This window comes from Cornus florida, unplaced genomic scaffold, assembly GCF_030987335.1.
Source record: "Cornus florida cultivar Cherokee Brave unplaced genomic scaffold, ASM3098733v1 CherokeeBrave_3.0.0_Hap2_Chr11, whole genome shotgun sequence".
NCBI lineage: Eukaryota > Viridiplantae > Streptophyta > Magnoliopsida > Cornales > Cornaceae > Cornus > Cornus florida.
In genome coordinates, this window is record NW_026775581.1 from 33,573,490 (window position 1) to 33,582,700 (window position 9,211).

Here is a 9,211-nt window from a genome sequence, read left to right on the forward strand (position 1 = left end):
ACATGACATTTGTAAGTTAATACAAAGTTGCCAGTGTTTGAAAATAAATAAAACTAGGGAATGATTATATATATATCACTTATTGAAATTCTCAAGTTCATTTATCTGCATGCCTAAATATGTGCGCTAGTGCGCGGAGAGAGAGAGAGAGAGAGAGTGTGTGGTGGTATCATGAAACATCATCCATAGTAAGTGTGTAAATGAATAAATGTTTACATACGAAATGCGGCATTTATTCATCTTACCTTCAAAATGTCGCATGTTACTCACCCCACTCAGAGCATTTTACTCAATAGGTCAAAAATTAGCATATTTAGCATGACTATCAAAATGCAGCATTTTGGTTGGCCTCTGGCTGCCAAATTTCAGCATTTTGGGTGTCGGCGGCACATTTGGTATTTTCCTAGTTAAGTTACGACCATGTACTTACATTGTTGTAGACATAGTGCAGGTCTCAGTTTCCAACAACTATACAGAATTTATTGATGGTCTAAACTTCGTGATTAAGAATAAGATCGTTCCCATAAGCTGATGTGACGACTTATGCGGGCAAGTGTGAAAATGACAAGTATTATATGTAGATTCAATACATTTCTATGACACAACGAGTTTTAAAGTTGTGATGGTCATGAACCCATCAAAATTCCAAAATTAAGCGTGTTTACTCTACTCTGGAGTTGTATGGGTAACCTCACAGCTGAGACGTTTCTAATTATCCCTTCACTTTCTGCTGTTTCAAAATGATCCACCCTGAAGTTACTTAATATTATTTCATTTGGAAAATTTCAAATAACTTGTTCATATGCAGATTGCACAATCCTTGGTGCTTAAAAAAAATAATAATAATAACAAAATAAAAATTGACAAGGAAACAGAGTTGTCTACAAAGAGAGCCTGATGCTGACTTTGTCAAGTGCAATAAATTCTCCTATGCCATTGTTGTTGCAATGGGAAAACCTCCATATGCAGAGACCTTTAGTGACAATTTAAATTTGACAATCCCTGGCGCAAACCAGCGTACTACTGATGGAGTGGATTAATATAAGATTCATTTGTAAGAGAGCATTCAATGTTGACCAGTCCCTGTCAGCCGATGAAGACATAAGCCCGAGTTCAGTCCATTATTAGTTGAACGAAGTGGCTGCTCTCAATTCAAGAACAAACCCTCCAATTTATCTGCTCACGAGCAAAGATTTATTTTGTTTTCCCTAAAAACACCAATTGTAGCATAAAAGTGTCTCATGCCAAAGTCAGAATCATACAGACACATGGTCAAAGATAAGCCTTTAGAATCAAACATCAAATTCCAACTTACCTCACCAAATTTCGGGAAAAAAAAACCCTATCACAATTCCTATCCAAGTACTTTATGCGATTCAATTGTTTGGTTCATTACTATTATCCAAATTCAACTCTTTAAAATAAAAATAAAAATAAAAATAAACATTTAATCTTCTAACAATTAAAATACAATTAACTACACATCAGTTAAGCAATTAAATTCATACAAACAATTTAATTAAAATACACCATTTAGCACATATCTAATTTGAACAAACAATTCAATTAAAACATATAAACAATTAGCCACGTAATCAAATAATCACATAAAATGTAATAAAATAATTAAATAAATCCCAAGACTATTCTTTTAAAATTAAAGGTATTACACGCTACCCCAGAAAAAGGATGAATAGGAAAGGGGGAGGAAATGTCGATGCTAGGGTTGGAGTCCATCCCACTCGAACATCAATGTTAGGGGGCTCCGTTGATGTTCTAACTGAGGTGCCTCCGTTGATGTTCTAACTGAGGTGCCGCTGCTGCTGCTTCGTGATAAGGCTCGTTATCAATTTCACGGTAAAGACTCATAGATTCATTTAGAGAACAACTTCCAGCTCGATAAGACGATGCTTACGGTTATAGTATTCTAATAGAATAGCACCTTCTGTGAAAAAAAATTCCTCTATTTGGTTTCCGATCAAATGCAATCAAGTTAAAGAAAAGTGTTTCCTGAGCTTCTTTTCGATATGAATATCACTTTTAAGGAGTTCTGAGTGTCTCACATATCTAAACAACTTTTGATGATGCCCAGTCTCAATGCTGATTCTTATGAAAAGGATCAAGATCAACAGGCCACTAAAGACATAACAGTTTTGCTCCATTTTTAACTACATATTAACTTCTAATTTTGTGGAAAACATTAACTTACAGTAAACTTTTGTTAGACAAAAATGATGGACGCTTGCCTCAAGAAAAATACTAGTTTCCAGTTTTCTTGTTTGTCATGCCCTTGAAAATTTCAGCCTATCATAAACCAAGCTCAGTAGGAACAGAGATCTTGACCTATTATGTGTTGCTACAAATTTTCTAGCTATTGGTATGTTTAGAACTTGGATGAGACTTACTAGTCTGGTAGAAGAAATGGGGACTCTTAATTTACTTTGCATATGATGGTGCAGCAAAGTACTATTTCAGACCTTAGAAAAAATGTGTGTGTGTGTATATGATTTGTGGTGCTTTAGGGCCGTTTGGAAGGTGTTGTGTTTTGGAGTTGTAGACACTTAGTGGGCTTTGATTTTGACAAATGGACTCATTAAATATGGGTCTAATATTTAATTAAGTTATTTAATTGGCCCAAGTTTGGCCCACTTAAATTATTTAATTAACCCAACCCAGATGGTTAAATATAAAAGTAATTATTCCTAATAAAATATATTTGGAATAATTATTTTTAAGGATAATTATCATAATATAACCGGCCCGGCCCAGTTATGATATTTTTCGTATCAAAGAGGACACGTGTCATCATCCTATGGATCCAAGAAGCCTATAAATAGAGACCTGGAGGAAGGAGTAAGACACAAAATTCTGAATTTAGAAATCGAGAATTACAGAGAGAAATATAGAAGCTCTTATCCCCAACATTCAAACCCAAAGGCGAAGAACACCAAGCACATCAAATCGTGTCGTTCTTCATCAAATTCCACGGTGATCAACAACAAGTACATCCAAAGACGTGTCGTTCTTCATCCAAATTCCCTGGTGATTCAAGATCAAGCTCGTGCAGCCCTTGGATCCAACCAACCAAACAGGAGATCGAATCAGAGGACCTTACTCTATTTTTTTTGTAAAGAATATTACAGATAAGTGTACCCTATTTATCTAAATTAATCAAATATTATATTATTTGCTCCATATTTTGTTTCTATTGCAGACTTACAAAATTTGTGTGTATAAATTTGTGGCATGCCTGGTGGGACCAACTCTGCCTCTCATCTTTTTCTCCTACCATCAAGTTTCTTTTCTATCAGATTCCATGGCTCCCCCTAAGACTCAGACAGACAAGAAAGTCCAAAAGAACATCGCTACTGCAAAGGTCGACGCCAAAGCCATCATGAAAAGTGGCACGAAGGCCAAACCTAGTGATGGAAGTACCTTAGCGGGCCCTGTGACACGTAGCAAGTCCCAGGCCATCAAGTCATCCAAACATCAACAAGACTTGGTGAAAACCAATCCTCCGAAGCCGGCAAACGTGAAAACTCAACATGTCAAGAATCCTGACGTTGTTCCAGAGGAGATTCAGCCACCAGATTTACCTCATTCAGTCTATGATGCTCACTCTAGTGTCGGTTCACCCCCAGAGTCACCACGTCAGACTTCGGAGCAATCAATCACTTCAAGGAACGTTGACTCTCAAGGCCTATCATACTCAGATGTGGTCGCTACTATGATGACCGGAGCTGCCACGATGGAGGAACAACTAGCAACTATGTCTAGTGCCATTGAGAACCTCACAAAGACTGTTGAAGAGAAGGACTTGCAAATCGCTACACTGATGAACAAATTGGAAGTTCAGACCTTCGGTGAATCACCAATACAATCTGGGCATCCCACAACTTCCACAGCACAGCCAATGGGAATCGTGCAACTTTCACACCACTGCCGTCTGGGAATCTTGCATCTTCCACAGCAATACCGATGGAGAATCCTAATTCTACCGCACAAGGTACTCACATGAAGGACCCAAACAGACGCCGAGAACAGAACATACGGCTAGTCAAAACCAGACGCCAGTGACAAAATAGGCAGCTAGTCAAACCAATCATGCTTCTTCAGTCTCTTCATTATCTGTCAAACAATTGCAAGATATGATAACAAATAAAATGCAAGCCCAATACGAAGGTGTCTCGCAGAGTACTCTCATGTACTCAAAGCCCTATACAAAGAGAATCGACAGTATGAGGATGCATATAGGATACCAACCTCCGAAGATTCAGCAATTTGACGAAAAAGGCAACCCCAAGCAACACATTGCCCACTTTGTCGAGACTTGTAACAATGACGGAACTGATGGGGACTTACTAGTTAAACAGTTTGTCCGCTCCCTTAAAGGAAACGCGTTCAAGTGATACATCGACCTAAAGTCAGAATCAATTGATAGTTGAGACCAAATGGAATGAGAATTCTTGAACAGGTGCAATAGCACTCGTCGTATTGTTGATATGATAAAATTGACTAACACGAAACAATGGAAGGATGAGCCTATAATCGACTACATTAATCGGTGGCGAGCACTCAGTCTGAACTGCAAGGATCGATTGTCAGAAATCTCTGCTGTAGAGATGTGTATGCAGGGAATGCATTGGGGCCTTCTCTACATTCTTCAAGGCATAAAACCTCGCACATTTGAAGAATTGGCTATGCATGCCCATGACATGGAAATCAGTATGAAATCCCATGACGGCAAAGGTCTCGTGGCCATAAAACCTCGCAAGGATAAGAAAGACTGGAAGAAAAGCGACAAGTCGTCAAAGAACACTGCTAAAGAATCCATGACTATCTCAACTACCCCAGTCAAGATATCTATTAAAGATAACAAGAAAGATGATAAAAAGTCTCGTCAATTTCAAGAGGGGGAAAGACAACGTCCTACACTAAAGGAATTAGAGAAGAAGGAAAACCCATTTCCAGATTCCGATGTTCCTGGCATATTGGAATGCTTACTCGAAAGTAAAATTATAGAACTCCCTGAAAGCAAATGCCCTCAAGAGATGGGACGTGTCAACGACCCAAAATACTGCAAATATCATCATATTACTGCAAATATCATCGTATTATCAGTCATCCAATTGAGAAATGTTTTATCTTCAAGGAGGTGGTGATGAATCTGGCAAAACAAGGAAAAATCTTGTTGGACACAGACGAAGTTGGAACTTCAAATCATACTACTACTACTTTAATAACCTCTGTCGTGGGGAGTGCTCGTTCTCAACCTTTAACTTCTGAGGTATATTGCACAACCATCCAGTTTGGCTCATTGGAACCAATCCCCATCTATCTTGGCCAAGGGAGTGTACCAGACGTTTTAACATTTGGAAGGGTCTTCCCTCGGGATGATGAAGAATGATGGACTCTGGTGACAAGAAAGAAACCACGGAAGCAACGAGCTGACATTTTTCAGACTAGTGATTCTAACAGGGGGCAAAGGAAGAAGAAATCTCAATATCATCATAAGCAGTCTGGCCATAATAGAAAATGAGTCAAGAAAACACAGTCATCCAAACACGCCTCTATAAGCAAAGGGCTCTAAAAGCCCATTATTTTGCAAGAGTTCTTTCCAGAAGGACATCTAGATGACGAAGTTGTGACAGCTTACATGGTTTTAACTGAGAAAACGAGCCCTGATGATGAGAATAGCAAGGATCAAGATGAAGCCCAGACTATAGAGAACCATGTAAAGGATGCAGCCATCATTGAAAAGTCCGATGATGATGAAGTAGTAGGAGGTACGCTTGATTCGTGTTATGCACCAATTGTTTTCACTGACGAGGATCTTCAGTTGGGTTCGAAGCCGCATAATTGTCCTCTTTTCGTTTCCGATTACATAAAAGAACAAAAAGTTACTCGAATGCTTGTTGATGGTGGATCAGCTGTGAATCTCATGCCAAAATTTACGATGAAAAATCTCGGCATCACAATCAACGAGTTATCTCGTAGTCGTCTTATTATACAAGGTTTTAACCAAGGAGGACAGAGAGCTATTGGCATGATTCGGGCAAAACTAACTATTGGCGAGCTCCAAGCTGAAACCTTATTCCACGTTATTGATGCAAAGACGTCCTACAATTTTTTATTGGGAAGGCCTTGGATACATAGTAATGGTGTCATTCCATCGACTCTTTATCAGTGCTTCAAATTTTACAAGAATGGCGTACAAACGGTTGTGGCAGACCATAAACCATTTACAAAAACAGAATCTCATTTTGCCGATGCCAAGTTCCATATCGATCCTGATACACCTTCAGAAGTGCCCATTCCAAGCCATCCGTCTACACAAGAGATTCAATCTACAAAAACAAAAGAAGCGTTAAGTAATCCATTAGATGTTTCAGTGACAGACATTGTAAAGGTAGCTAAAACGCGAGGGGTCTCAATAAAAGCACATCGGACGAAGCCTATTTTAAAGTATGTTCTAAAATCTCAACGACAAGAAGGGCAGTCACCTGTCATCGAGATAATTGGAACTAAGGAATTTAAATTAAAGATGTCACAAACCAAGGAAAAAGAAGATATGCAAAAGCTGCAAGGAGAGTTAACTCTTTCTCTCACCAAGATTCAAAAGTCTTCGCCTTCCAAGTCTCTGTTAAAAGGGTTCGTGCAGCCTTCTCAATCTCTGGTCGATCATGGATCACTTCCAAAACAAAGAACTGATGAAGGATTCGATCCTAAAGCATACCAACTCATGGCTAAGTCAGGGTATGATTTTACAAATCCTGCCAACCTAAGAAAACTGAATTCTGAGGTCACTGGTGAGAAAGTGCATGGCCTCAATGAGACACAGAAGAAGTTGAAAGAACAAGGGCATAAAATCATTCCACCCAAGTCCGGTCTCGGTTTCGTAGCTTCTGAGCCACTTCGAATTCAAATCACAAAAAAGGATAAGAAGTCAAACACTTTGTATATTGGGTTTGAAGAAGTTGACGATGAACAAGACCAACAGACTATGCATCAAAAATTAGTCTTCAATCGTATAGGAGCTCCATGTGATCGAATATCTGTATTCAACAGGTTGTCAAGCCAAAAGTTAAATGTTTCAAATTCTCATGTCAACAGTTTGCCTCGTACCTTTGTTTTTAACAGAATGAGCTTTCATGACCAAAGAAGAAAATCTCCACAACCTCAATCTCGAAAGATAGTATTTTCTCGGATTGGTACTATTAAAGATACACCGCTAAAAAACAGCAATAGTGGAAAGTCAGAGGAAGTTAATATCGACGTGGTAAACAATAGTGAAGTTCAGAGCTTAGTGCCTTCGCGAATAAAACGTAAGACAGAGATAGATGTCACCAATGATGTTACATTAAAAGCTCGAAGGCGAATCGTTGTATTCACTAATTAATCAGAAAAAGTGGAGAGAACGGAAAACACTGGCAAATCATCTTGTGTTACTTCGTACCACATCACTATTGAAGAAGAATCTGACTCTGAACAACCAGATGACATCGAGAAAGCTCCACCAACACTAGAAGACGGGGGGCAGGCTACTGTTGATCAACTCAAGGAAATCAACTTAGGGACTGATGATCAACCCAAACCAGTTTTCGTTAGTGCATTCCTAGGCCCCTCAAAAGAAAATGATTATTTTCAATTGTTGTCTGAGTACAGGGATGTCTTTGCTTGGACATACAAAGAGATGCCCGGTCTTGACCCTAAAATTGCAGTGCACAATCTTGCTGTCAAACATGGTACACGTTCGATTAAGCAGTCTCAACGTTTCTTCTGTCCAGAGCTAGTTCCGATGATAGAAGAAAAACTCAACAAATTGATTGAAGTGGGATTTATTCGTGAGGTCAAATATCCAACATGGATTTCAAGTATTGTTCCAGTGAAGAAGAAAAATGGACAAATTCGAATCTATGTGGACTTTCGTGATTTGAATGAGGCCTGCCCAAAAGATGATTTTCCTCTTCCCATCCCCGAGCTAACTGTAGATGTAACCACGGGGCATGAAGCTCTCTCATTCATGGATTATTACTCCGGGTACAATCAGTTAAGACTGACTCCGAAAGATGAGAGAAGTGAGTCCGAAGAAGAAAACAATATACTTCATAACTTGGATGACGAAATAGCTTCAGCTCTCATTATAAGCATCATCTCGAAAGACTTGCATCAAAAAATGCACCATGTTACAACAATGACTTCAACCGAAAATGCAAAATCACAAGGGGCATTAAGTCAAGGAAACCAAGAAGAAAATACTCAAAGTGACGACGAGATAGTTCGTGCCCTTCAGCATAGGTTTAGATTGTCATCTGATTCTTGTAAAGTTGAAGAAAATTATTAAAGTTGAAGTGCTCCCAGATACGAGTTTAAACTGTCGATGGTGCTCCTAGATACGAACTTAAACTGTCGATGGTGCTCCCAGATATGAGTCTAAACTGTCGATGACACTCCTTGACACGAGTTTAAACTGTCTACCTGAAAAAAAAAAAAAAAAAAAAAATGGCACTCCTTGACACGAGTTTAAACTATCTCCCAAAAAAAAAAAAAAATGACACTCTTTGACACGAGTTTAAACTATCTACCTGAAAAAAAAATCAAGAACTCCTTGATATGAGTTTAAATTGTCTCCCAAAAAAGAAAAAATGGCACTCCTTGACACGAGCTTAAACTATCTACCTAAATATATATATATATATATATATATATATATATATATATATATATATATATATATGATGCTCCTGATCATACGAGCTTAAACTGCACTATGCTCTTGGCCTGTATGAATTAATGTCTCTTTTGAACTATACGATGACTTAATCCCTCGTTTAAGGGTACTTAGGCAGCTTAGAATTCCATTCTAAGCTTAGTATGATGGAAAAAAACTCACTCCTGGCCCACAAGAGTATAAACTGTGAATGGCAAAATAAACAAATCAAATTCATTGATTTGTCATAATAAAATGATATTTTATTAGAAGGTGTGTGGAAAAAAAAAAAAAAAAAAAAAAAAAAAAAAAAAAAAAAAAAAACAACAACAACAACAACAACAACTTCTCGTTAAGGCAACAAAGGGAGATCCTCAATTTCATTTTGAGCATTTTGTAACAGTTTCTCCAGGAACTTCAAGGTTTTTATATCATCATCAATGACAACAGAGGTTTCTTCGATTGAATTTTGTTCCTCCTTGAATTTTGCAATGTCAGTTT